We start from the raw sequence: 11,646 nt of genomic DNA, 5'->3' as shown, positions 1-11,646 counted from the left end.
CTCTAAGAGCAGGGTGATGCCCTCAGGGTTTTAACACAGCCAAGCCTGCTGACCCCTTCAACAGATGAATGGATAAAGAAGATGTGGTCCATATATACAATGGAATATTACTCAGCCATCAGAAAGGATGAATACTCAGCTTTTACATCAACATGGATGGGACTGGAGGAGATTATGGTAATAGAAATTAGTCAAGCAGAGAAAGTCAATTATGATATGGTTTCACTTATTTGTGGAACATAAGGAATAGCATAGAGGACATTAAGAGAAGGAAGGGAAAAATGAAGCAGGGTAATTGGAGGGAGAGAGGAACCATGAGAGACTATGAACTCTGAGAAACAAACTGAGGGTTTTAGAGGGGAAGCGGGTATGGGATGGGTTAGCCCACTGATGGGTATTAAGGAGGGCACATACTGCATGGAGCACTGAGTGTTATACGAAAACGATGAATCGTGGATCACTACATCAAAAACTAATGATGTATTGTATGGTGACTAACATAACATAAGAAAATAAAATTTAAAAAAACTTCTAAATTTCTAAAAAAAATAAAATAAAATAAGCTCTGTTGCGGACTGAGGCGAGATGGCGGCCACTGAGGGGATTGGGGAGGCTGCACAGGGCAGCGAGTCTGATCAGCCAGAGTCGCCACCAACCCAGCCACACCCTCTGCTGCCCCAGCAGCAGCAGGAAGAAGCTATGGCAGCTGAGCCCCAAGAAGCGGTGGTGTCCCCTATGGAGGACGGGTTCTTGAGCCTGGACTCGCCCACCTATGTCCTGTATAGGAACAGAGCAGAATGGGCTGATATAGATCCAGTGCCGCAGAATGATGGCCCCAATCCAGTGGTCCAGATCATTTATAGTGAAAAATTTAGAGATGTTTATAGTTATTTCCGGGCTGTCCTGCAGCATGATGAAAGAAGTGAATGAGTTTTTAAACTAACCAGAGATGTTATTGAGTTAAATGCAGCCAATTATACAGTGTGGCATTTTCAGAGTTCTCTTAAAGTCACTTCAAAAGGATCTACATGAGGAAATGAACTACATCACTGCAATAATTGAGGAACAGCCCAAAACTATCAAGTTTGGCATCATAGGCAAGTATTAGTGGAATGGCTAAAAGATCCATCTCAGGAGCTTGAGTTTATTGCTGATATTCTTAATCAGGATGCAAAGAATTATCATGCTTGGCAACATCGACAATGGGTTATTCAGGAATTTAAACTTTGGGATAAAGAGCTGCAGTATGTAGACCAACTTCTTAAAGAGGATGTGAGAAATAACTCTGTCTGGAACCAAAGATGCTTCATAATTTCTAACACCACTGGCTACAATGATCGTGCTATATTGGAGAGAGAAGTCCAGTACACTCTAGAAATGATCAAACTAGTACCACATAATGAAAGTGCATGGAACTGTTTGAAAGGGATTTTATAGGATCGTGGTCTTTCCAAATATCCAAATCTGTTAAATCAGTTACTTGATTTACAACCAAGTCACAGTTCCCCCTACCTAATTGCCTTTCTCGTGGAGATCTATGAAGATGTACTAGAAAACCAACAAGGAGGACATTCTTAATAAAGGATTAGAGTTGTGTGAAATTCTATCTAAAGAAAAGGACACTGTAAGAAAGGAATATTGGAGATATATTGGAAGATCCCTTCAAAGCAAACACAGCACAGAGAGTGACCCACCAACAAATGTACAGCAACACCATCTGGAAGAGCTCGATGGAATGCTTTTATTTTTTTTAAGAGACTCTAATGCGGGAGTTTAAAACTAAAGCAATCATTCCCTTTGCCTGTGGTGTAAAACGTTCATTGCACAGGTACTGCTTTTTAACAAGAACTAAGTGTGATGCTCCTTGGGTGCTGCTGCTATTCAGACTAGTAATTTGATTCTTTTTAGCAAAGTAATTTGGGGGGAGGGTGAAGAAACAGAAATTCCCATGAAGGAACTTTTGTAGACTTATCATTTACTCTAATCCCTTAGCATCATCTCCTCCCTAAAGGGAATATCCGTCAGGATTTGCAGCATTAATGAACGCTGGTAACTTGTATGTAATGGGTATAAGGTAACAAAAATTTGGGTTCAGGAAGCAGGGAATGCAGTGCTACATTAGAGCTGCTATGCCACACTCACAGTATCTTGCTATCACTGTAACCAACTAATGCCAAAAGAATGGTTTTGTAATAAAATTATAGATGTACCCTAAAAAAATAAAAATAAATAAAATGAATTAAACAGATAAAATTTAAATTTAAATTTAAAAAGTGTAAAAAACAACAATAACAAAAAAACTGTAGGCATTCAGCTATCTGGTTGCATGAACTCATGAAATTCAGCCCATCTCATTTTCAAAGACAATGGCTTTGGGGAAATGTTTTCATTATGCTTTCCCCTGTGTGCTCCTCTCTGTCTCACCCTTCCCTTGGACCATGACTCCCTCCCCTCTGTAGCACCTCCTCTCTTTTTTCCCCTAAACCATGTCTCACTTCTTACCTTCTTCACTGTGTCCTCTGCTCTCCCTATAGTTGTGCAGTTTGTTCTGTCAGTCTTCAAGTCGATTTCTCTGGTATTTAGTTTGATTTTATAGTTATCTAGTTGTGTACCCGGGATGAGATGAACCTACAGTACCCTTACTGTAATGCCATCTTCCCTCCTATCTTTCCAGGTTTATTGAGGAATAATTGCCAAATAAAGTTGCATATGCTTAAAATAAACAATACAATTTGATACACATATACATTGTGAAATGTGTAAAATGATTACCAAAATCAAGTTATTTAACCCATCCATCATCTCACATAATTAATTTTTTGTTGTTGTTATAGTGACAAAATTTACCTTTTACTCCCAGCAAATTTCAAGTACACAAAACTGTATTATTAAATGTGGTCATCATGTTGTACATTAGGTAGTCAGAAATTATTAATTTTATAACTTATATTTTCTATCTTTTGACCTACATCTCCTGTTTCCCCAGCCCTTAAGCCCTGGCAACCATCATTCTACCCTCTGTTTCTCTGAGTTGTTTTTTTGTTGTTGTTGTTGTTGGTGGTGGTTTTTTTGTTTGTTTGTTTGTTTGTTTTAGATTCCCTATCTGCATGATACCATTAGATTTTGTTTCAAATTTTTATTTAAATTCTAGTTAACATATAGTGTAATATAGGTATAAGTAGTACAATTTAGTGATTCATCATTTACATATAACACCAAGTGCATATCATAATAAGTCACCTCCTTAATACTCATCATCCATTAAGCTTATCCCCCACCCACCTCTCTCCATCAACCTTCAGCTTGTTCTCCATCATTAAGAGTCTCTTATGGTCTAGTTCCCTCTCTCTTTTGTTTTACTTCCCATATGTTCATCTGTTTTCTGTCTTAAATTCCACATATGAATGAAATCATATGGTATTTGTCTTTCTCTGACTTATTTCACTTAGCATACTACATTCTACCTCCATCCATGGCATTGCAAATGGCAAGATATCATTCTTTTTAATGGCTAAGTAATATGCCATTGTATATATGTACCGCATCTTCTTTATCCACTCATCATGATGGATATTTGGGCTCTTTCCATAGTTTGACTATTGTTGATAATGCCCCTATAAACATTAGTTTTGGATATTAGCCCTTTATCTGATAAGACATTTGCAAATATCTTTTCCCATTCTGTAGGTTGTCTTTTAGTTTTGTTGTTTCCTTTCCTGTGCAAAAGTGTTTTACCTTGAAGTCCCAATAGTTAATTTTTGCTTTCATTCCCCTTGCCTTTGAAGATGTGTCTAGCAAGAACTTGCTGTGGCCAAGGTCAAAGAGGTTGCTGCCTATATTCTCCTCTAGGATTTTGATGATTTCTTGTCTCACATATAGCTCTGTCATTATTTTGAATTTATTATTTTGTATGGTTTAAGAAAGTGGTCCAGTTTCATTCTTCTGCATGTTGCTATCAAGTTTCCCCTACACCATTGTTGAGGTGACTTTGTTCTATTGGATATTCTTTCCTGCTTTATCAAAGATTACTTGAACATATAGTGTTGGGTCCATTTCTGGGTTTTCTATTCTGTTCCATTGATCTATGTGTCTGTTTTAATGGCAGTACCATACTGTCTTGCTGAATACAGCTTTGTAATATGACTTGAAGTCTAGAATTTTGATGCCTCCAGTTTTTCTTTTCTTTATCAGGACTCCTTTGGTGCTTTGGTGTCTTTGTGGTTCCATACAAATTTTGAGATGGTTTGTTCTCACTCTGTGAAAATGCTGTTGGCATTCTAATAGGGATTGCACTAAGTGTGCTGATTGCTTTGGATAGTACAAACATTTTAACAACGTTTGTTCTTCCAATTCATGAATATGGAATGCTTTTTCATTTCTTTGTATCCTCTTCAATTCCTTTCAAACATGTTCTATAATTTTTGGATTACAGATCTTTTATCTCATTGGTTAGGTTTATTCCTAGGTATCATTGTTTTTTTGGTACAATTGTAAATTGGATCAATTCCTTGATTTCATTTTCTGCTGCTGTGTTATTGGTGTAAAAAATGCAACAGATTTCTGTACATTGATTTTATATCTTGCAACTTTGCTGAATTCATGTTAGTTCTAACAATTTTTAGGTGGAGCCTTTTGGGTTTGCCACATAGAGTATAATGTCGTCCAGAAATAGGGAAAGTTTGACGTCTTCCTTGCTGATTTGGATGCCTATTATTTCTTTTTGTTGTCTGATTTCTGAGGCTAAGACTTCCAGTAACATGTTAAATACCAATGGTGAGAGTGGTCATCCCTGTCCTGTTCCCAACCATAGAGGAAAAGCTCTCATTTTTTCCCCATTGAGGATGATATTAGCTGTGGATCTTTTGTATATGGCCTTTATGATGTTGAGGTATGTTCCATCTTTCCCTATTTTGTTGAATGTTTTTATTAGCAACAGATGCTGTATTTTCACAGATGCCTTTTCAGCATCTATTGAGAGGATCATATGGTTCTTATCCTTTCTTTTACTAATGTAGTGTATAATGTTGATTGATTTGTGAATATTGAACCACCCCTTGCAACCCAGGAATAAATCCCACTTAATCATGGTGAATAATTCTTTTAATGCAGTGTTGGATTCTATTTGATAATGTTTTATTGAGAATTTTTGCACCTGTGTTCACGATTGATGTTGACCTGTAATTCTCCTTTTTAGTGGAGTCTTTGTCTGGTATTGGAATCAAAGTAATGCTAGTCTCGTAAAATGAGTTTGGAAGTTTGCCTTCCATTTCTATTTTGTGGAACAGTTTGTGGATAGGTTTAAACTCTTCTTTAAATGCCTGGTAGAATTCCCTTGGGAATCCAGCTGGCCCTGGACTTTTTTTTTTGTTGGGAGATTTGTGATGACTCATTCTATTTCTTTGCTGGTTATGAGTTTGTTCAAATTTTCTATTTCTTCCTGTTTCACTTTTGGTAGTTTTTATGTTTCTAGGAATTTATCCATTTCTTCCAGGTTGCCCAGTTTGTTGACATATAATTTTTCATATACTTTCTTCTTATTATTTTTATTTCCATGGTGTTGTTTGGGATCTCTCCTCTTCCATTCGTGATTTTACATAATCAGGTCATTTCTCTCTTTTTTTTTTTGATAAATTTGGCTAGGAGTTTATCAATTTTATTAATTCTTTCAAAGAACCAGCTCTTAGATTCATGATCTATTCTACTGGTTTTTTGTCTGTTTGTTTGTTTCTGGATTGTTTACTTCTGCTCTAATCTTTATTATTTCCCTTCTGCTGGCTTTATACTTTATTTGCCACTCTTTTTCTAGCTCCTTTAGGTGTAAGTTTAGGTTGTGAATTGGAGACTTCTCTTACTTCTTGAGGTAGGCCTGGATTGCAGCATACTTCCCTCTTAGGAATGTGTTTTCTGCATCCCAAAGGTCTTGGGCTGTCATGTTTTCATTTTCATTTGCTTTCATATATATATTTAATTTCCTGGTTAAAACTGGATACTCTGAGAACCAGGGTAAAGGAGGCAGAAGAGTGAATTAGTGAGATAAAGGATAAAATAATAGAAAGGAGGGAAATCAAGGTAGTATGGAAAAAAAACAAATTAAAACCCAAGGAATCAAACTGCGAGAGATTAGTGACTCAATGAAACATTCCAATGTCAGAATTATTTGGATCCCTGAGGGGTTGGAGAGAGAGAGAAGACAAGAAGATATATTTGAGCAAATCGTAGCTGAGAACTTCCCTAATCTGGGGAAGGAAACAAGCATTTGTGTCCAAGAGGCAGATAGGACCCCTCCCAAGATCAAGGAAAACAGACCAATGCCAAGACATATAATAGTAAAATTCACAAATCCTAGAACCAAGGAAACAATCTTGAAGGCAGTGAGGGGGAAGAGATTTCTTACATACAGAAGGAGTAACATCACAATAACATCAGACCTGTCCACAGAGACCTGGCAAGCCAGAAAGGGCTGGCAAGATATATCCAGGGTACTAAATGAGAACATGCAGCCAAAGATACTTTACCTGGAAAGGTTATCATTCAGAATGGATGGAGAGACAAGGAGGTTCCAAGACTGGCAGAAACTGAAAGAATATGTACCACCAAGCTGGCCCTGCAAGAAATATTAAGGGGGTTCTATAAAAGGAGAAAGACCACAAGAGTGATATAGAGTGGAGATTTACAGAAAAAAATCTATATAAACAAGAACTTCACAGGCAACATGATGACAATAATATCATATTTTTCAAAAATCACTCTCATGTGAATAACCTAAATGCTCCCATGACATGGCACAGGGCTGCAGATTGGATAAAAAGACAGGACCCATCCATATGCTGTCTACAAGAGATTCATTTTGAAACTAAAGATACATCCAGACTGAAAGTGAAGGGATGGAGATCCATCTTCCATGCCAGTGGACCACAAAAGAAAGCTTGGGTAACAATTCTCATATCAGACAAATTAGATTTTAAGCTAAAGTCTCTAGTTAGAGACACAGAAGGACACAATATCATTCTTAAAGGGTCTATCCAACAAGAAGATCTAACAATTGTAAATATCTATGCCCCCAACATGGGAGCAGCCATCTACATAAGCGAACTGTTAACCAAAAAAGAGTCATATTGATAATAATACATTAATTGTAGGAGACTTCAATACTCCACTCTCAACAATAGACAGCTCATCTAAGCAGTAAATCAACAAAGAAACAGAGCTTTGAATGATACACTGCACCAGATGGACCTCTTTTAGATATATACAGAACATTCAACCCTAAAACAACAGAATACTCATTCTTCTCAAGCGCACATGGAACTTTCTCCAGAATAGACCACATACTGGGTCATAAGTCAGGACTCAACCAATACCAAAAGATTGAGATTATTCCCTGCATATTCTCAGACCATAATGCTTTAAAACTGGAACTCAATCACAAGAAAAATTTTGGAAGAAATTCAAACACTTGGAAGCTAAAGCCCACTCTGCTCAAGACTGTTTGGGTCAACCAGGAAATCAAAGAAGAACTTAAACAATTCCTGGAAACCAATGAGAAAGAAAACACACCAGTCTAAAATCTATGGGATACTGCAAAGGCGGTCCAAAGGGGGAAATCCATAGTCATCCAAGCCTCACTCAAAAAATAGAAAAATCCCAAATTCACCAACTACCATTACACCTTAAAGAACTGGAGAAAGAACAGCAAATAAGGTGTAAGCCACCCATCAGAAGAGAAAAAATTAACATTAGAACAGAGATCAATGAATTAGAAACCAGAAAAACCGTAGATCAGATCAACAAAACTAGAAGGTTGTTCTTTGAAAGAATTAATAAGATCGATAAACCACTGGCCAGACATATCCAAAAGAAAAGAGAAAGGACCCAAATTAATAAAATTATGACTGAAAGGGGAGAGATCACGACTAACACCAAGGAAATAGAAAAAATATTAGAAATTATTATCTACAACTATATGCCAATAAATTAAACATCCTGGAAGTAATGGGTGCCTTCCTGGGGGTGCCTGGGTGGCTCAGTCATTGGGTGTCTGCCTTCAGCTCGGGTCATGATCCCAGGGTCCTGGGATCAAGCCCCGCATCGGGCTCCCTGCTCGGCGGGGAGCCTGCTTCTCCCTCTACCACTCCCCCTGCTTGTGTTCCTGCTCTCACTATCTCTCTCTCTCTGTCAAATAAATAAATAAAATCTTAAAAAAAAAAGATTTAAAAAAAATGGGTGCCTTCCTGGAAAGCTATAAACTGCTGAGACTGAAACAGGAAGAAATTAAAAACCTGAATAAACCAATAACCAGTAATGAGATTGAAGCAGTGATGAAAAACCTCCCAAAAAACAAGAGTCCAGGGCCTGATGGATTCCCTGGGGAATTCTACCAAACATTTAAAAAATAAATAATACCTATTCTTCTGAAGCTGTTTCAAAAAACAGAAACAGAAGGAAAACTTCCAGACTCTTTCTGTGAGGCCAGCACTGCCTTGACCCCAAAACAAGACAAAGACCCCATCAAAAAGGAGAATTTCAGACTGATATCCCTGATGAATATGGATTCCAAAATTCTTAACAAAATCCGAGCTATAGGATCCAACGTTACATTAAAAGGATTATCCATCACAACCAGGTGGCAATTATCCCTGGGATGCAAGGGTGATTCAATATTAACAAATCAATCAATGTGATAGAACACATAAATAAGACAAGTGAGAAGAAACACATGGTCCTCTCAATTGATGCAGAAAAAGCATTTGACAAAATACAACATCCTTTCCTGATTAAAACTCTTCAGAATGTAGGGATAGGGGGAATGTTTTCCAATTTCATAAAAACCATCTATGAAAAGCCCACAGTGAATATCATCCTCAATGGGGAAAAGATGAGAGCCTTTTCCTTATGATGAGGAACACGAAAAGGATGCCCAGTCTCACCACTATTGTTCAACATAGTACTAGAAGTCCTAGCAACAGCAATCAGACAACAAAAAGAAATTAAAGGTATTCAAATTGGCAAAGAAGAAGTCAAATTCTCTCTTTTCACAGATGGCACGATACTTTATGTGGCAAACCCAAAAGACTCCACTCCCAAATTCCTAGAACTCATCCAGCAATTCAGTAATGTGGCAGGATACAAAATCAATGCACAGAAATCAGTTGCTTTCTTATACACTAACAATGTAACTGTAGAAAGAGAAATTAGAGAAATGATTCCATTTACAATAGCACCAAAAAAATAAGATACCTTGGAATAAACTTAACCAAAGAGGTAAAGGATCTATACTCTAGAAACTACATAAGATTTACGAATGAAATTGAGGAAAGAATTCCACAAAAAGATGGAAAAATATTCTATGCTCATGGATCAGAAGAATTAACAATGTTAAAATGTCTATGCTGTCCAGACCAATCTATACCTTCAACGCCATCCCGATCAAAATAACAATGACATTTTTCAAAGTTCTGGAGCAAACAATCCTAAAATTTGTATGGAATCAGAAAAGACCCCAAATCACCAAGGAAATGTTGAAAAAGAAAACAAAGCTGGGGGCATCACGTTGCCTGATCAAGCTATATTACAAAGCTGTGATAACCAAGACAGCATGGTTCTGGCACAAAAACAGACATATAGACCAATGGAACAGAATAGAGAGCCCAGATATGGACCCTCCACTCTGTGGTCAAATAATCTTCAACAAAGCAGGAAACAATATCCAGTGGAAAAAGACAGTCTCTTCAATAAATGGTGCTGGGAAAATTTGACAGCTATATACAGAAGAATGAAACTTGGCCATTCTCTTACACCATACACAAAGATTAAATGGATGAAAGACCTCAGTGTGAGACAGGAATCCATCAAAATCCTAGAGGAGAACACTGGCAGTAGCCTCATCAACATCGGCCACAGCAACTTCTTTCAAAACACGTCTCCAAAGGCAAGGGAAACAAAAGCAAAAATGAATTTTTGGGACTTAATCAAAATAAAAAGCTTCTGCACAGCAAAGGAAACAGTCAACAAAACAAAGAGACAACTCATGGAATTGGAGAAGATATTTGCAAATGACACTACAGACAAAGGGCTGGTAGCCAAGATCTATAAAGAACTTCTCAACTCAGCACCCAAAAAACAAATAATCAAGTCAAAAACTGGGCAGAAGTCATGATCAGATATTTCTCCAACTTAGACATATAAATGGCTAACAGACACATGAAAAAATGTTCATCATCATTAGCCATCAGGGAAATTTTAATCAAAACCACATTGTGGTCCCACTTTACACCAGTTAGAATGGCAAATTTTGACATGGCAAGAAACAACAAATGTTGGAGAGGTTGTGGAGAAAGGGGAACCCTCTTATACTGTTGGTGGGAATGGAAGTTGGTACAGCCACTTTGGAAAACAGTGTGGAGATGCCTCAGAAAATTAAAAATAGAGCTACCCTATGACCCAGCATTTGCACTCCTAGGTATTTATCCCAAAGACACATATGTAGTGAAAAGAAGGGCCATGTGCACCCCAATGTGCTTAGCAGCAATGTCCATGATAGTCAAACTGTGGAAAGAGCTGAGATGCCCTTCAATGGATGAATGGATAAAGCAGATGTGGTCCTTATATACAATGGAATATTACTCAGCCATTGGAAAGGATGAATACTCAACTTTTACATCAACATGGATGGGACTGGAGAAGATTATGTTAAGTGAAATTCAAGCAGAGAAAGACAATTGTCATATGGTTTAACTTATCTGTGGAACATAAGGAATAGCATGAAGGGCATTAGGAGAAGGAAGGGGAAAAGGAAGCTGGGTGAAATCAGAAGGGCAGACGAACTATGAGAGATTGTGGACTCCCGGAATCAAACTGAGGGTTTTAGAAGGGAGGGGTGTGGGGGGATGGGTGAGCCCGGTGATGGGTATTAAGGTGAGTTGTTTTGGGCAAACAATGAATCATGGAACACTACTTCAAAAACTAATGATGTACTGTATGGTGACTAACACAACATAAGAAAAAATATAATAATTTCCTGGTTAACCTATTCATTCTTTTGTAGTGTGTTCTTTACCTCCCTGTATATGTGATCTTTCCAAATATTTTTATTGTGATTGACTTCAAGTTTCATAGTGCTGTTGTCTGAAAATGTGCATGGCATGATCTCAATCTTTTTATACTTGTTGAAGCCTGATTTGTGACCCAATATGTGTTCTATTGTGGAGAATATTCCATGTGCACTCAGAAAGAATGTGTATTCTCCTGTTTTGGGATGAAATGCTCCAAATATAGCTGTTAAGTCCATCTGATCCAGTGTCATTGAAAGCCATTGTTTCTTTGTTGATTTTCTGCTTAGATGATCTACTGCCATAAGTGAAAGGTTAAGTTCCCTACTATTATTGTATTATTATACATGGGCTTCTCTGTTTGTTATTGATTTACATATTTAGGTGCTACCACGATGGGTGTATAAATATCTACAATTAGATCTTTTTGATGAATGGACCCCTTACTTATGATATAGTGTCCTTCTTCATCTTTTGTTGCAGTATTTGGTTCAAAATCTAATTTGTCTGATTTAAGTATGGGTGCCCCGGGTTTCTTTTTTTTTTTTTTATGTTATGTTAGTCACCATACAATACATCATTAGTTTTTGATGTAGTG

At 37.4% G+C, this 11,646-nt stretch overlaps 1 pseudogene; it reads left to right on the top strand.

Moving 5' to 3' along the window:
• Positions 1-280: 280 nt before the first annotated feature.
• Positions 281-1,777, top strand: LOC102737506 (protein farnesyltransferase/geranylgeranyltransferase type-1 subunit alpha pseudogene; annotated as a pseudogene).
• Positions 1,778-11,646: the final 9,869 nt, after the last annotated feature.

Source organism: Leptonychotes weddellii, chromosome X (genome assembly GCF_054177405.1).
Source record: "Leptonychotes weddellii isolate Sample4059 chromosome X, ASM5417740v2, whole genome shotgun sequence".
NCBI classification, from domain to species: Eukaryota; Metazoa; Chordata; class Mammalia; order Carnivora; family Phocidae; genus Leptonychotes; species Leptonychotes weddellii.
Note: the sequence above shows the minus strand (reverse complement) of the source record. Positions and strands in the feature narration are given on the sequence as shown.